This window comes from Sceloporus occidentalis, unplaced genomic scaffold (assembly GCF_023333645.1).
Source record: "Sceloporus occidentalis isolate IW3139 unplaced genomic scaffold, rSceOcc1.0.p SCAF_5, whole genome shotgun sequence".
Taxonomy (NCBI): Eukaryota; Metazoa; Chordata; class Lepidosauria; order Squamata; family Phrynosomatidae; genus Sceloporus; species Sceloporus occidentalis.
In genome coordinates this window covers 62,520,774-62,535,172 of record NW_028316985.1, presented here as the reverse complement: position 1 = coordinate 62,535,172, position 14,399 = coordinate 62,520,774, and positions in this window count along the sequence as shown.

The window sequence follows — 14,399 nt, the reverse complement described above, 5'->3', positions numbered from 1 at the left end:
CAGCACTTTAGTAACTATAATTAACTCCAAGATTAGTGGGAGAAAGGGCTGCGGGAGAAGATCTGGAGACTGTTGGCTCTCTAATGGAAACAAGCTTCTGTCCAGTGTTGCTTGTTTAATTATTGTTAAATGGGAAATGCAGATGTGGTGTTCTGCTTGGTCACTCATTGTTAGAGAAAGGAGGCAAAAAATCCAGCCTCTTCAGTCAAGGCTATCGGAGCAGCTTACAATTTGTTAATTAGACATTTCCTTGCCCTCAGGCTTACAATCTAAAAAAGACAAGACAAAAAAGGAGAAGGGAATGACAGTAGGGAAGGGGGAAAGTCCAGCAGATTTGCTCTTCCTCAGAGGCCTGTTGGAGCTGGCTTGCCTTCCTCTCCTTCAAGATGGTAGATAGAGAATGACCAGATATACAAAATGCTTTGGATCCAAACAATGTGATCCTACACTTCTCCTCATAAGTAAACCCCACTGGATATAATGGGCCTTATTCTCATGTAAGTGTCTATACAATTGTGATCTGAGCTGCTCCTCCATATTCTACACCGGTCCCAAAGGCTTTCCGAAGTTTCAGTTTCCAAACATATACCTACTATTTGTGTTTATCAGTCCAGGTGTCAATTACTGATAAACGTAGCCCCTGTGAGTGAAAAAGAAAGACTACCACAATAGTAATTGATGAAAATAAGCTGAAGAAAACCTAACAAGTCAAAATGTCTAGTTCAAGTTCCCAAAACAGACATCCAGTTATCTTCTTGTCTCATATATTATTTTCTTCTGATCTTTCTGTACATGACATCTGGCTCTATGGATAAGTATATTTAGTGATTTTGGAAACAATTGTCCATTGTTTGCAATTACATACCATATTGTGTACTGAGTTTTTTTTTTCTGTGACACCAACAGATCATTTTTAAAGTTTCTGTAAATGGTCTTCATTATTATACAGTCATATTATATATATTTACACATTCCTCAATCCATACTAGAGGTTATAGTGTTTTATTTGTTAGAGGAGTGGTGCTGGGGTTTCCCCTGTATGTTGGGCCATGGGATGCCCACATATGTTGTGTTCCACTACAGTAGTACTTAGTAATATAATTCCAGTGATTTACTAAATGGTTAATCCAATTGCTGTGAAATAATGTAACTGAATATTCACGCAATGTCCAGAAATTTTTTTCCCCTTTAAAATCCAGATCAGATTTTCTTACATTTCTCCTTGATTCTTTTCCCCTTTGCTATTAATTTGCTATTAATTGCTTTGTCTCTACAGAAAAAGAGGCATAGCAATTAATAGTAAATTAATAGCCAAGCAGAAAAGAATCAAAGGGCTTATCCCGTTCCAAGCAGATGGTAACAATGATCCATCTGCTAAAAGAATTAAATGTGCTAACATTAACAATGTAAGACACACAGACATTAACATCATTGATGATATAAGTGTGTGGTCTGTATGTTTTTTTAAAAAAATCTGTAACAAAATATAGTCCTGTCAAGTGACTAAGCTACCTCATTTATTATTTTCTTTTCCATCTCAGTTCTTTTCATCCCTGTGGCTTTTTCTTTATAATCAGCTAATACCTTGATTAGAAGATTAAAAACACCCACACCCACAGACCAAGGCCTAGCAGACAAAAAGAGCTCACATTGTTTTCAGAAGAAGGGATTTTCCTCCATCTGCGATTCCATGAGGTATTCCATAGTTCAACAGGTCAGGTGACAGGTGATCATGTTTTTCCACTGATGGGTTCTGCTTGATCGACCTGTTAAAAGATCACATATCAAACCAATATCTACAACAGACTTTTACTGATCTAGGTGCCATCAGATGTATTGTACTACAACCCCCATCCTGCTGCCTAGGGATGATGAGAGTTTTATTATCTAGGGTAAAGCATCTTATACTTGTTTCAAGTGGAAGATTTCTTCAGACACTTATACTCATCTTGGAAGGGATCAGCTGAAAAACACCCCAAGCAGATTGTATTTTTATTATTTTACTTTATATCCCATGGTTGTCCCAAAACGGTTATAAAATACGTATGACAAGAGTATATGTTCTAGTTTGCTCACTATTGTTTAGTAAGATTTTCTTTTTTATTACTTTTACCAAGTTCTTTCTTTTATGTATCATACCTCAATTGGTTAGCATGGCTTTGTGGTTCGAGTCTTGGACTAGGACTTCAAGAGACAAGGTCTTGAATCTTCCCTTGGCCATGGTCATATTATCTCAGCCTGAGAGAAAGGCAAAGACAAAGTCCTAGTGAATAAATCTTGCCAAGACATAAATCAGAAACAACTTCAAGACACAAAATAAGAACAGTTTGTTTCTGGGCACAATTCAAAGTGCTGGTTATGAGCGATAAAGCCCTATATGTCTCAAATCCATGCTATTTGCCAAACTGTTATCTCCCAGTATGAATTGGTCCAGGCTCTTAGATCCTCTGGAGACATCCTTCTCTCCATCCCACCACCATCACAAGCATGTTGGTGGGGACGCAAGAGAGGGCCTTCTTGGTGGCTGCCCAGAGAACTCCCAAGGAGGCCAGAATGGCTCCCTCCTTGTTGGCCTTTCACCGGCAGACTAAGACCTACCTGTTCAGACACGCTTTTAAAATGGAATGTTTGTAAAGGGGTGTTGTTTCGGTTTAAAATGTGTTATACATTTTTATATTTTTAAAATGTATTTTATTCTTTTAATAGTTATGATTTTGACATTGTAATGATTTAATTTTTTAAAAAATGCACCTCTTTTCAATGTTTTTTATTGTATTGTTCTTTTAATATTGTGAAGCTGCTCTGAGTCCCAGTTCTGGAAAAAGAGCAGGATACAAATAAATAAATATATATATTTTAAATCTTAACTCAAGGATAGGCATGTGACTGGAGGCTTAGAGGGCCATTTTGATCACATCTGATCCACATGCAGGCCACACCATGCCACAGCATTTTATTACAATTAAGAGTAATTGAGGTTTAGTAATATTTAGTGCAGACCCACTCAATGGAAACAGAGGAATGATTTTTATTTTATTAGGTCTGTTCTAACTGCAGAAAGCCAATGTGGTGTACCAGTTTGAATGTTGGACTACAACTCTAGAGTCCAGGGTTTGCATCCCCGTTCCACCATGGTAACCCACTGGGTGATCATGGGAAAGTCACACTCTCTCAGCCTCAGAGGAAAGCAAAGTCAAACCCCCTCTGAACAAACTGTGCCAAGAAAACCCAATTACTTAAAGGCACACAACAACAACTGTAATTATAGCTACGTCTAGATCTAGTTATCCCATTTTACAAATATAATGTAAGACTGGATTGCCCATCCTACCAATGATGATCATTTCTAGGTAAACTATTATCTTATGTAAAATCTTATTATAAAGTCTTATGATTTTATTTCCCCCCCTCCCCCCATAATATAATTCGGTCAATAGGATGTTCAACACATTTATGATACATTATAATTTATATCTATAGTTTTGCCTTCCTTCAATGAACTGGTGATCATGCACACAATGTCTACCCCCTCTCCAATTTTCTCCCCATGGGAGGTTTGGCAAAGAGACAAGGTGACTGGCCCAAAGTCATCTTGGTCACTTATAGCTGAGCAGGGATTTTAATGTAAAGCTCCTGAGACCAAGTCTGGTACAGTATCCACTCTATCTTACTGGCTCAAAACAAATTAACAGTTCCATGCTTGGGGAATTCCTTGGCCTCTGATGGGATTTGAGCTCCTCCCTCTTGATGTGTTGACATCATACCAGTCATCTGTCAAAAACATTTAGGTAGGGATCATTTCCCAGCTGACAGCTCTATGCCTGAGGTTGAAAAGTTAGAGCTGTACAGGCCAGTCTTTTGTAACTGCTTCCTCTCCTATTAATAAATAATTGATTGGCTAGTCTGCTGGGTTCCCTCTTTCCTGTAACTCTCTTTGATTATAAAAACTACTTCAAGCCAGCATTTCAAAGTTTTCAAGCTAAAGTACAATAGTTATCTCTCCAATTATGTAACAGCATGCATACAAAAAACTATCTTTAAACATGGCAAAAGTTACTTTTCAATATGTGTTTTCTGCCTTTATCTCATGATTCCATATTAATCTGGCCAGCACTTTAAGAGGTACCATGAGGCTGCTATTAAACAATACAATCATGAAAACAATATGAAATGGCTTTATTTATTACATTAGAAACTATTGTGACATTTTAAATTCTGGTTTTAACAATAGGGATACATGAGATACTCAAGGCTGCAGTCCCTTTTCACCTAAAAAGCTCCACTTAGCATACCAACTGTCTCAGTTTGGCAGGGACAGTCCCAACTAATCCTCTGCTTTACCACTTTTTCAGTTGGCTTGAAGACACCCATGGGCTGGGGTGGGCAGCAAAAGGCCCCCTTTTTGTTGGCCCCAAAAGGAGTGGCTCTTTACTGCTCCTTTTTCAGCCAGCTTCAAGGCAGATTGGGGCCACGGCGTGCAGCTGCCACAATCCCACTCCGCCTTTGAAAGGGGCAGCTTGAAGCCGCCCCCTTCAGGATGGTCTGTTTCACCCCTTAGTTAGCTCCCTTCTTCCTTCCCAGTCATTGTAGCACCAGGACTTACCTTCCATTCTACTCTGCATCCACCTTCAGACTAGAAACAAGAATAATTTAAATATTCCTTATGGCAACAACCACAAAGGGAACTATGGCACACCTCTCTGTCTGTCTGTCTGTCTGTCTGTCTGTCTACGTCTCTCTCTCTCTGGTATTTGAATAGTAAGCTGTGAACAGCTGTGGTTGGTCCTTGATGCAAAATTGTTAGGGATTTTTTTTTTTTTTTTTGGACGAAACCCACTGAATAGTTCTTTTATGTGGAGGCTATCCCTAATCTTAGCTTTTGGTCCAGAAACAGCAGGTCCTGGGACAATCCTGAACTGGCAACCCTAATCACCTTATTAAAAATGAAAATATCTCTAGGGCCTAAAATGGCCTGGCAGGCATAAATGTGGCAAAAAGGGCCCATATCTCTTAGAAGACATTTGATGATATATGGGGACAATGTATTTTTAAAGAATGTTTTGCTGAGGTTGCATGTGGCACCCAGGCTTCATGCAACATCCAAGCTGTACTTTGCCCATCCCTGTGAGTAGTAGCAGTAGTACCAAATGAGTAGAAATCTGGCAAGGTTTTGGCTAAACCTTAGGAGGAATTTAACAAGCTATTCAACAGTGGAACCAACTGTTACAGGAGATTGTAAACTCTTCCTCACTGGAGGTAGCTGCATGGGTGGGACAGGTGACAAATGTCCATAGTTCATTTTTTAAAATGTGTCCTTCCCAGAATTCATAAACATCTTCATAGTTTTTCAGGAAATAACTTGATATTTTTTTAAAAAATCAAGTATTTGGGGGACAATAGTGTTGAATTTACCCATCCAACATTTTTACCTTTCATTGAACAGAGTCCGACTCCTGGACAAGATGACCACCTTGTTACTCATTTTCTTATTCTTATCCAGTGATTCCATGATTGAGCAACATACAGTTACTTCCTTAACAACTCACTTTGACAGGACCTCCTAACAGCCGTACTGTACATTCTGAATTCCTCTCTTCCTCTGATAATGATAGGTTTACATGTTGGCCTAAATATTCTTTTACTTCATGCCTTTTAATTACTCACTTAACCAAGCCTTGTATTTTCCATCCCCATTAGTTCTTCTCATCCTGTCAGTTCTTCAAAATGTTGCTGCAGTTCTGGGTGTGTGTGCGGCCGGGGGTGGGGGGGGGGGTTGTTTGTGTGAGCCTGAATGCTAAAGGAGGTGGGACACAACTACAAATGTGTTTTCCCACAACAATGGGAAATAGCCCTAGTGTATTTCAGAGCAATATGGCAGGGGCAAAGAAAGCTATTTTGCTAGAAATAAAATTGCTGTGACATTTTAAGATAAGATTTTAGCAACAGGGTCCATTTAAGAATTAAAGGCTCTAATCTAATATATAGTATGCCTGCAGTAAGCTCCATTTAGGATGTGGTTCTCAGTAAAGATATGATTAACAGGTAGACCTCAATTAACAAAGCCCCTAATGAAGCTCCTTTTTACAAAAAGAGTATTTTGTCCAGGCAGTCCTCACCTTTCTGTCCTTATCTCCTAGTCTAGCCAGAAATCTTTTAGCAGCATCAGCACTAGGGTGATGGTGAAAAAGGCTGGAGAAATAGACTTTCGGTTTTGTGGTGTAGCAGTGTGCCTTCAATAAACAATGCAATAACACTAGAGCAGGGAAAGAGTGGGATTCTGCTCTTGGCTGATCTTACTATAACAGTAGCAGTCTCCAGTATCCATTGCTGAGCATATGTGGGCAGCAAGAGAAGAAAAGTGGGAGAGCAGATAAGCCTGCCTCACCAGCTATCCCTAACATGTTGAAAAAAATCATAGATCTTTAAGTCTGGCCACCACAATAGAAATCATAAGAAAAGTAGAGGCTGGAGAAAGAAAAAGAAATCATCCCCAAGTGCATTTTTGAAGAAGGCTTCAAGTGATCTCTAGATTTATGATGTTTTTGTCTACTTATGAAAGTCTTGCCTGACCTAGCTGCTTCATTTTAGAAGTGTTTATTGTTAGGTTGGTTTTTTTTGTTTGTTTTTTTTGGAGGGGAGTGTTTGCTGAAACCCACTGAATAGTTCTTTTTTGTGTGTGGTGCAAGAACCCATCCCTATTCTTTCCATGTTATTTCTGTCTTTGGTACCCAATTTTCAGATAAACAAGTAATGCCCAGGAGGACATATTTTTTGTTAACTGAAGTATACCTGTATATCTTACTTCAGATGTGCCTTGGAGATCAGTCACCGTTAGGTGATTTTTAATAGTTTTTAATATTTTAAATGTTCAATGTTTTTAATTCTATGAATCGTTTCTTAAAAACTTTATATTTATACTTTTTAACACTTTTGTATTATTTTTTAAATTGTATTGTTTTCAGATCTATCGCTAGCCACTTTGAATCCCTATTTCAGGAGAAAAGTGGGATATAAATAAACAAGTAAAAGAACAACCCCCAAATACTGTTATCCACAGCTAATTCAACAGACCTACTGCAACTGGAATTTGATTTTATCCCAACAGGCTTCCCCCCCCCCCCCCATGTTATTTTTACTGAACCATATAGGCACATTGGCAAGTTGTTCTCTGACTTGTGGATACCATATCATAGGGTTTTCTTGACAAGACGTCTTCAAAGGAGGTTTGGCATTGCCTTCCTCTTGAATGAGTGGGACTTGCCAGTGGGTTTTCATGGCTGAGCAGCGTCTCCCTGAGTTCAGCATTCAAACACTACACAACATTGGCTCTCATATTGGCAGCTGCAGCACTGTTAAGGATAAGCTGCATCTGATCAACTACTACAGTACAGGTAGGAGCTGTCTCCCAAGCAGCATGATAAGGAGCCAGCATGATATAATGGTTTGAGTATTGGACTATGGCTCTAGAAGCCAGCTTCCTAATCTGGCTCAGTCATGTACACCCACTGGGATGACTATGGGCAAGTCACACTCTCTCAGCCTCAGAGGATGGCAATGGCAAACCTGATGAAACCTGCCAAGAAAACTCCATGATAGGTTCAATTTAGGGTCACCACAAGCTGGAAATTACTCGAAGGCACACAACAGGTTTTTTTTTTTCCAAAGAGCTCTGTTTTTATTTTCTTCTGCAGTGCCACTCACATATCTCACCTAAGTATTTTCAAACAGATAGCAGCTCAAGTTACCAAGAATGGCATTTTAGTTGTTTGCTAAACAGGGCCTTTAAAAGCAATGGAGACACCTCTAGCTTTCGAAGAGGACAAACCACTTCTTACAGATAATCTGTAGCCCAAGAGGGAAGAATGAGTTCTGAAATAAAACAAAACTCTTTGGATCAGCTATGTAACAAGACCAGATGACGTTCCCAGAAAATAAGTAACAGCTGAAGAGTCCTATTTATTGTCAAGCCCACCTGATTCTGTAAGGTGAAGCTTCTAGGGTTCTCCATCCTAGCTCAACTGACTTCAGGAAGCTCATACCAAACTGAAAGCATCTTTGCCCTTGGGCCCTTTTGATGCTGCAATTACAACTGCCTTCATTTTATAGAGATGTTTTATGCAGACATTTCCTTAATGAACTTAGCTACAAAAAGCTGTGAACCAAGCACCAGTGCAGTTCATTTTGAAACCGGAGACGGCACTAGTACAGAAGGAGTGTGAGGGAGAGTGCAAAGCTGAATGGTCAGCATTAAAGGTCACACTTTTGCTTAGCAACCATGGCGCTATTTACAGCCTCCCGAGGTGAGGGCACCGAAGGGTGTATAAGGAGAAGGCTTTGAGTGAAGCAAGCAAAGCTGGAGTTAAACAAAACAGAAGGAAAACAGAGAGAAGAAAAAATAATTGGGAACATACTTTCCAATGTGAAGTAATCATAAATTCACATCAACACACAAAACCATTTAAGGAAATGTGGCTTCTCGCAATTAAAAAGAGCAGAAAATGAAAGTTTACAATAAAGAAGAAGCATCAAATGCAATTAATAGACAGCTTGTACATCTACAATTGGAAGTTTAAACTGTCCAAAATCTCAGTACAGTACCTCATTCAGGTAGATTTGATTATAAGACAATAACTAGAAAGGGGACATCAACTTCTCCAGTTTCCACTTGTGTTGTACTACCACTCTACATTTCCAACGAATATGATAGGAGTTTTTAAGACCAGCTGAAGACATTTGTTGCTTGAGTCAGGGCAATGACAATTCCTCTCCTTTCCTCCACACCAAAGTCATGGTAGATTGTACCCATAAATAACCAAGTTGTTTTGGCCTCTCAGACAGAAAATCCCATATGTACGTCTCTGTCCCTGGCAGTAAAAATATAATAGGACTTTAATAATTAACATTTTTCTGCCTTTCCATGATAGCCAAAACATGTCCTGGTTTCTCTCCTGTTGGAAAATATGAGCAGAGCTTTATGTTGTTCTCGTCACACATTTGTGTTAGAGATTGGAAGAACGCCATCTTTGCAGCATCTCCAAACCTCTCCATGTATCTTCTTGAAAGCGAGGGGATTAGAGAGACATGTCCTTGGATGACAGAAAAGGCATGGTAATCTTGTACCTCTGAGCTGATGGCAAAACTGAAAATGAGTGCCTCTCCTCCACCAGTCTAGGAAAGAATGCAGAAATCCTTCAAACTATCATGGACCAATTCCTGTTACAATACACTTTTCACAGTACACCTCATAAAGTTAATAATCTGAAAGCCCAGTCAACTGACAAGGTGTTTGTATAGATATTCAAGAAAGTAAGAAACTCAAGGCGTCAACATACAGGGAGTTTTAAAGTTGGTATATGGCTGAAGTGTATACCATTTTGTTTGGAATGTTTCCTGATATCTAAACAATATAAAGTACAGTGCAATTTGAGAGGGCCTCATTCAGCTCAGATATCCTCAAAGGATCTCCCAAATGGCACAAGGTTCATTGCTGAAACCAGTTCCACATTGTGCTGGAATGTGTTCTGATAAAGATAAAATTAGAACTAACTTGATTTTAGGGATATTTTGCCAAACTGATTCATTTATGCCTAGAAAAACAAGTTATTTTAAATGAAGAGAATCTAATAATATGTGAGGAAATGTCTCTGAGTAGGCCAATTTCAAAATCTTACACAATGCTGGAAATGTGCTTCATTAGCATGGCCTCTTCCACTGAAATGGTCTTTTGATAGTTTTCATGCAAATAAAAAAAGCTGAAGTGAAGCCAACATATTATTTGTATTCTACTGGATTCTGATGTTTTATTAACTCATTGGATTCTGATTAGAGCTACAGGAAAATATGAGCAATATATGGTATGTTGCAATAGTTTTGTAATGTTAACTGTGGCATATTACTTATTCTGAAATAACGTAGGCTCATGAGAACAGTCTCCTGAGCAGAGGCTGGAAAAGACATGGTAATCTTGGACTTCTGCACTGAAGGCAAAACTGAAAATGAGTGCCTCTCCTCCACCAATCTAGGAAAGAATGGACCAATTCTTGTTACAGTACACCTTTCACAGTTCACCTCAAAATTAATAAGCATGCTAGCTGAAGGATTCTGGGAGTTTTAGTCCAAAAAGTAACTTTTCCAAGTTCTGTACCCAGGAGCCCAATCGTGGAACAACATCTTCCAACCTAGAAGAGACAAAAGAATCTATGGAAAGTGGTACTGGGCAGATTAAAAGAGCCATCTTCTTACTTGGAACATAACCCTCTGTGTTGGAAATTAGTAACCTTTTATTCCTTGCTGGGTGAGGAACTACAAGTGAAAATTGGATCACATGCATAGAGGAATGTGAATGGACAAATCTGCAAATTTTGGTTGCACTCAGTTTCTAATCCTTTTAAACTTCAAGTTCATTTTTGAGCTGATTTGCCATGAAATACAGTGCTATATAAAGTATAATAATAATGAAATTGTGGAATTTTAAGAGGGCGTTTTGCAATGGATTTGTGGGTTTTGGTGTGTGCAATTTTCTGTAATATATGCATCATTTCCCCAATATGTTGTTCATTTCCATAATACAGTGGGTCCTTCCCATCCACAAGGTGTTGGTTCTGGGCCTTTCCGCAGATGGGGAAGACTGTAGGAGCCAAAGTCCATATTAATCAATGGGTGGTTATATGCACATGCCTACATCAGTGCATCCATGGGTATACGCTGCCATTGATTAATGGCAGGGCAGAGTGACCCATGGGAGCTCCAATCCATAGATGGCTAGTCTGCCAATATGACTGGCTTACTGTATACACATTCATATGGGAATCTCTCTAATATTCAAAATTTCAGTACCCATTTTAGGAGAGTTGCCTCAAACAGTATGAGAATATGGAAATATAATTGTTTTGGTTTGCATGTTGGTTTGGGAAGATTAGCGACATTAACATGAAAACTCAAAACAAACTTATCTTCTATCCATATATGATGGAGGGGCCATCCACACTGGTAGGAGTGATATACTCAAAGGGCTACCATTGGGCCATGCTATAGTCACATATCCACTTCCAGACAACCGTCCTGCATATTTAGACCTCCCGATATCTCTTCCTGTTGTGTCGTATCTTTTAGACTGTAAGCCTGAGGGCAAAGACTGTGTTATTATTAATCTTTGTAAGCCACTCAAGTAGACTTTTCCATTTAAAAAATCAGATAAACAAACTTTTTTTGTATTTTCTGAATTCTTTGGTTATGCTATTAATTGCAAATAGAACTCATATTTTATTCAAATTCCAGGTTTAAACAAACAAAAATGAATACAGTCAATAGAAACATTTTTTTAAAAAAATAGGATAAATAAGGACTCAAGATCTGAATTCCCCCTGCCATGTCTCAAGTGGAAGGTTGGGCCATATGTCATTCCAAATTAAGTTTTCCTAGGTTGCTCTGAATTTCTCAGATATGACCTATGAACTTGAAGTCACAAGTTATTAATGGTTTCTGCAGCAAAAAGAACTTAGGAAAGAGGCCAGGGGGCAAGAGCTATTTGCTGTTTCTTCATTTAAAAAACCCCAAACATAAAGAATATATGGATTAAAGTTATAATACATTTATTCTACCCTGATATGTGCAAATTAGCATAAAGAAAATATGGAATAAAAGAATATATTTCTTCTGAGATTCATGTTCACTAAACTGGAATGAAATATTCATCATGTATTTTGTTACAGATATTGGAAATAAATGCTGCCATAGGACAGTTTATAGCTGAATTGGCATAGAATATGTCTGTTTTAAGCATAGGCCAACTAAAGTCTAATAGTCTTTGAATGTCTTATACATCCTCTCATTTTCGCATGTGCTTTTAACAAATGTGCTGCTCATTCTTCATTAAAAAGGTAAGCAGCTGTACACAACAGGAAAGAAAATAAGGTCTTATAATTTCTGTATGATGACTAAGTTGTATGATGACTCAGTTGATGCAAGCTGCATGCAATGCAACTCTGCTAATTTAAGATCTAGCTGTAAATTACACATACCCTTAAGTTCTGAAAAGCTGTAACACATACCATATGTCATGATCAGGGGAATAGGCACAACTAGGAACATCAGAATTCAAGTAAATCTGTCAACATATGTTGGAGTACTAGGAACTCAGAGCATGAGGTTGCCAAAACACAGAGGTTACATCCACACCAAGGGATTATCTAGTCACAGGGTATGAAAGCAATGCTAGGTTAGAAATTAGAAAACAGAGCCAGGGCAGTTAAAGCGGTGGAGGGTTTTGCAAATATGATGCAATAAAACATAATAATGTCCTGGGAAAATTGAGAATTAAATGGCCTAGGAGTTCACATAAAACTGAATGGGATTATTTTCTAAGACTTCACTTTGTTCACATATGTTATTCCCAGATCAAGAAAAAACCAATTTTGAAAAGTTATTCCTTTGTTTGGCCAGTTAATTTTGTTGGCAAAAATATGCAAAGATTTCAGCTCCCCAGACTCCATTTTCTCATCAGGATGAAGGCTTTGCAAACTTAATTTATCAGCTGTGTGCTCACTGAAGGATCTAAATACCCTAAAGGCACCAGATCTCACTTGATCTTGGAAGCTAAGCAGTCAGCCATGGTAAGTACTTGGATAGGAGACTGCCAATGCATACTAGGTGCTGTAGGTTATATTTCAGAGAAAGGAATTAGCAAAACCACCTCTGACTATTTCTTGTCTAAGAAATCCCTATGAAATACATGGGGTTGCCTCAAGTCAACAGGCAACTTGAAGGCACCCACACATGCTTAGTAAACACATAGAAGCTTAGTGACCAATTCAAATCGCCTTATCACAAACCCTTTTAGCACAAATGTCTGTGATGTAATACTTGAAACAGCACTCATAGAGACACCATCAAAATGACAGATGAGAGTCTCCATTGTCAATGGAATGATGAATCTACTCTGGGTTTCAGCACAGAATTTAAAGGAGCTCTCCAAGGTGATAAACCCTGTCCTGAAACTAATGGCCAAAACACACTGCAGAAATAATCCAGTTTGAGACTGATGGAGTGCTAGAGACTTCTGGGAAATGTAGTCTGTTGTGGCACCAGAGCTCTCTGACAGAGAAGGATCAATGTCTCACAAAACTACAGTTCCCAGAATTTCTTAGCACTGAACCAAGGCAGTTAAAGTGGTCTCAAATTGGACTATTTCTGCAGTGTGTTATTGATCAAAGTTCAGCAGTTTGAATACAGCCTGAATCTGCCTGACCTGGAATTTCAAAATCCAAAATACTTCAAAATACAAAATTATCCACATGGGTGGTTGAGATAGTAACACCTTTGCTTTCTATTGGTTCAATGTTCAGTCAGACCTCCATATTTGTGGCTTTGACTTCTGCAGATCAGATTATTCACAAATGTGAATAATACAGTCAGCCCTCCATATCAGTGGGTGTTTTGTTCTGCTGACCACCACAGATACCAAAAAATATGGGACCTCAAGTCCCATTATTTTCCATGGACATGTGACATGCACACAACCACACTGGCATGGCTGCATGCACATACCATCCTTGAAGATAATGGGGCAATGCCATCCACAGATGCTCCAATGTGCAGATGGCTAACTCGCCAATAAAGATGACTGACAGTATATTCTCTCTAGGAATGTCTAGGGTACTTCAGGGTGACTCTACCAGAAGTTGACCATAGAGTTGTGATGGAGGACCAAGAGATTTCTAAATAAAACACTTCCCTAGGTATTTGTAGATCCTCCAGAATTATTTTATGGTCAACTTTTGGGGTTTACCATAGAGTTGCACTGGAGGACCTAGAGATTCATAGAGTGTTCTCTCAGATTAAAAAAATTGTTTTTTTTTTTATTTGCAGTTTTTTCATTTTTATGGAGGCCCTGCACACCTCACCTCAGTGAATGTGGAGAGGCCACTGTACACAAATTTTGTTTTGTGCACAAAGTTATTAAAAATATAAAATTACATTCTGACTATGCGTGCAAGGTGTATAGGAAATATAAATGAATCTCATGTTTAGAGTTGGGTCCCATCTCCAAGATATCTCATTATGCATATACAAATATTCCAAAATCTGAAAAACTCTGAATTCTAAAACACACCAGGTCTGAAGCATTTTGGATAAGGGAGACTCAACCTATGGCTACTGTAAAGTCTGGATCAAAACCCACCACCAGGCTTCATTGGACTATGATCATACAGACAACTGTACAACCTATTTTTCTTTTCCATTAGAAAATATTATCTTGATTTTTAAGGGGCTATTAAAATATAGTAAAAATGCTTCTAAGAATATTTTTTTCTACAATGGATAAACCATTTAGTACTGTAACTTACAGTTGGCAAGCACCTAATGGGGAAAGACTGTGTTCCCCAAAAATAACTTCTAGT